Source organism: Pteronotus mesoamericanus, unplaced genomic scaffold, assembly GCF_021234165.1.
Source record: "Pteronotus mesoamericanus isolate MK-2021 breed Mesoamerican mustached bat unplaced genomic scaffold, CSHL_Meso_final contig_645, whole genome shotgun sequence".
NCBI classification, from domain to species: domain Eukaryota; kingdom Metazoa; phylum Chordata; class Mammalia; order Chiroptera; family Mormoopidae; genus Pteronotus; species Pteronotus mesoamericanus.
The window spans coordinates 70,044-74,325 of NW_026555226.1; the positions used below are offsets into that span (position 1 = coordinate 70,044).

Sequence of the window (4,282 nt, forward strand, 5' to 3'; positions counted from 1 at the left end):
GCAGATCTCTTGTGTTCCTCCAATTGTTATCCATAATCTCTATTTGTTTTCTGTAAACATGACTTTTGACATTGATGGATGAGCTTTGCATCCATACCCCTGTGCATATGGTTCTCAATAAAAGCCTTTGGACATGGGAGCTCAGGGCCTTCTCCACTGGAAGGGAGAGCCATGTCCCCCATCCTGGCAAACAGAGAAGTGTTTGAGATGACTTGTTTATTCCTTGCATCTGCGACAACCCTGGGATGGGCTCTGTGGGATTCTTAGCCCTGCTCCCTCCTCAGCTGGCTCTGGACAGTAACCCTCAGATCCAGGAGCGCCCCGCATGGTGCTCCCACGACAAACCAGGTATTTAAATTAAGCATCCTGTTAAATTAGAAACATCCTGTTCACTGCTGGTGGAAATGCAAAATGGTGCAGCTGCTATGGAAAATAGTTTATAATGGTTCTCCCCTCAATTAAAAATAGAATTATGTTATGACTTAGTAGTTCCATTTCTCATCCAAAAGAATTGGAAACAGGTTCTCAAAGAAATTTTGGACATTCATGTTTATAGCAGCATTATTCATGAGGGCCAAAAGGTGAAAGCAACCTGTTTGTGGACAGATGAATAGATGACAAAATGTGGTATATCCATAAAATGGTCTATCATGCAGCATTAAAAGGAAGGCAATTTTGACACATGCTACCACATTGAAGACATTATGCAACATGAAATAAGCCCATCACAAAAAGGCAAATAATGTATGATTGCACCTACAGGAGGTACCCAGGGTAGTCAAATTTATAGAGACAATGGGAAATGGGGAGTTGTTTAATGGGTACAGTTGTTTAATGGATACATGCCTGGGTTTCAGGTCAGGTCCCCAGGTGGGGGAGTGAGAGAGACAATGGAAGGTTGTTTCTTTCTCTCTCTTTTTTTTTCCACCAATAACTATTGATTTGAGTATTTTGAGTATATTGGCTCCCTCATGGTAGGACATGGATTGTTCTCAATTAATGTCTCAATTTGATCATTATCAACTTCAACTGGTCTATACCACAGTGGACCATCGTCCAGCAAGAAATCTCCAGCACAAAATTTGCAAACCACTTTTGACATGTTGGATCAGTCACAGCACCTTCTTCATACACTGCACAAATCTCTTTTGCATTTCAGTTATCTTTTTACCTTTCTGGAAATAGTAAAGTATAATATGACAAACATGTTGCATATTTTCTTCCAACTTCAGCATTAAAATGCCTTCTTCAGAGAATCTCCATGCTGCTCCTGGACATATTTCAGGAACGTGATGGTCCACTGCAGGGTCGTGGCCTTGTTCATCTCCACAGTGCAGAATGGGAGGAAGAGATTCAACTCATCATAACAACGCGGGCCCTGCGCCTTCTGTCCCTCTCCGTGCGGTTGTGCCTCTCCCTGTGCTGTGACCTTTCCCCTGGGGCGCTCTAGGGCTGCTCCCCGAGGTGGGGCTGTGAGGACTCCCCGGACTGCCAATAGCCAGGGGCCACAGGGGCGACTTCCCCCACATTCTGAATCTCTCCCAGGGCTGTTTGCTCCACTTTGTGTCCTAACTGACTGTCCTATTCCGATTCCTTTTATTTATTGCTTGTTTGCACAGCGCTTCTCCCACCTCCCACTTTAATCCAAACTTGCTCAGGCAAAGCTTTGTTTCTACTACCTAAGTTTGCTTAGTGGATTCAACTTCTTGTTGATAACAGAAAGAAAATGCTCTGAGCAATCCGATATCCAGAGGTTTAGCAGCCTCAAGTACAGAAGAGGAGTTACTAGGACTGCGTCTGCGCAGGCCACCTAGCTCCTCCCCTCGAAAATCAGGCATCGGCCCTGAACAGGGGGTAGATGGGCTGCAGCACCTGCCGCAGCTGCCGTCTTGCTTTTCACTAGCGTTGTGCATTTGTTTTGTTGCTAATGAAGAGGACCATTCATTAACTCCGACGGTTGTCGAATAGGGTCACCAAATTGTTGAGTGTCACGCTGGCCTCAGGGGACTCTGCCCTGTACCGGGTGGGCAGGGGATCGGCGAGGATGCCGTTGAAGTGGTCCTCCAGGCAGACACGAAAGGCGGACTGCCCCTCCACCCCCACCCCAGCGCCCCATGCCCCAACCCACCTTCCGGGAGCCCTTGGCCGCCAACGCAAATGCGTTCTCCTTGGGCCGGCGATAGGAGCTTTGGCGCCTGGCATCTACTTGGCCGCCGCGGGATAGCGCGGCCCCGTCGCTCAGCAGCATCATATCTCCAAGATGAAAAGAGTTCGGGAGGTTGGTTGCACACAATGTGAATGTACTTAACACATATCAACTGTACACTTAAAAATAGTTGAAGTGGTAAGTTTTATGTGTATTTTACAATTAAAAATAAACTTAAAAGAAAATTAGAAACATGCATCACTTCCTTAAATATTTATCTTGTACCTACGAGGTATCAGGCCTTGTTCTTGGTGCCAGGGACAAGGTGCTAAAGAAAACAAAGTTTGGGCTTCATGGAGCTTACATTCTGGTATATAGTATATAATAGCATCTATATCTTTGCAGTCTACCCAATAAAGTGGATAATTCTAGGACACTGGTTTTCATAAAATAAATTATTTACCCAGAATATCTGCAGCCTGACTTGTATATAACTGAAGGATATATCTGATGTTTAAATATCTTAATTCAAAAAGAGCATAATGATTAAAATTTAAAAATTGATGTCTCACCAACATCTTTTGGGTATGTTTACTTAGATTTCCTTTCCATTATTTATATGAAGAAATGGGATGTGAGGGACCAAATGTACAAATGGCCAATAGCCAGGCCATAAATGTAAAAATAGACCTTTAGCCCTGGCTGGTGTTGCTCAGTTGGTTGGAGTGCCACCCAACACTGAAAGGCTGTCGCATCATTCCCTGTCGGGGCATATACCTAAGTTTTGGGTTCAATACCCAATCCCCCTTCTGCCTGGCCACTAACATCCTTTGTCCTGGTGCCTACAGTAGGCAACCAACTGATGCTTCTTTCTTACATGGATGTTCCTTTCTCTCTTCCTCTCTCTCTGAAAGCAATGCGAAAAAAAAATAACCTCAGGTGAGGATAATTATTTTTTAATAGAACTTTAACCAATAATCTACAGCAACCTGCCCAGGAAACCAGCCTGCTGTAAGATTTACCAGCAGCAAGACTACTATCTCTAGTGAAATCCAGGAGGTTAAACAATTACATTAGTAAAAATCAGCCTACAATGGCCAAGACTTAATTAATAACTATCGGCTTCCCTAATTTTTTCCCCACTTCCCACTTAGGACCAATCAGAGAAAGCCAAATCACAAATGCTAACAAATCACAGAGGACGCCCAGCTGAGGCAGGAGATAGTCAGGAAGGAGGCAACTCCAGAGGTGTCCCAGGGCTAAGATAAAAAAAATCGATAAAGGATGGAGACACTGTTCTAAGACTGGTAGTTCCTGCTTTCTGGAAAAACAATGAATCCTAGTGAATCAAGAATATACCTGCACAGAAGATGCTACCTGACCCCTGCTTCATTGTAATATCATAATAAATTAGCATTGCAGCACTGCCTTTCCCGGTGGCCAATCAAGGAACTCATGGGAGACCACATGTGCAGTAACTTTAAGTAATATAACTACTTGTGCATGTACAATAAAAGCCCACCAAAAACTAGCCAGGAGAGACCTGATCTGTAAGAATAAGGGCCCTCTAACCCCTGAGGTCAGGTCCTGTTAGGCTCTGCTCTGCTCTGTTCTGCTCTGCTCAGAGTTGGCCTGCTCCCATGTTCTGTATGGCTTAATAAATCTGCTTTCTCTCGCTTTCTGCTGTAAACTGTGTGTTTGGTTCAATTTTTTGTCCGCGATCACCAAGAACATGGTAAGCTGTGCCCACCTGTGACACATCTTCTAGTTCCAGCTTCCTCAGGGTGCTCCTGAAGTGCTTTGCCACTCCTCTGCCTACTTTCGATTCTCAGCCAAAACACAAGAGAGGGTGGCTGACTCAGAATAAATAGCTTTTGTTTTCCTTCTTTTATTCATCTTAATTCCACAGATGTTTGCTATATAATTGCAAATTGCTATTCAAGGATGTTAAAACAGTTAATAACTACCAAAAAATAAAGAGCTACCAGGAACTGTTCCAAACACTGAGTTACTAGCAAGGTCACTGCCCTTGCCCATTACCATCTCTCCCTCTCACACTGGGTTGCCTGGCTTTAACCAGTCATCCAACAGAAGGCATAATCACCATGTGCTCAGATAGTTCTGGACCAAATAGTT

General features: G+C 44.1%; 1 pseudogene; it reads right to left on the bottom strand.

Annotated features, from left to right (window-relative positions):
* Window positions 1–1,234: 1,234 nt before the first annotated feature.
* Window positions 1,235–2,251, bottom strand: LOC129076818 (transcription factor-like 5 protein; annotated as a pseudogene).
* Between the last annotated feature and the right edge of the window lie 2,031 nt (window positions 2,252–4,282).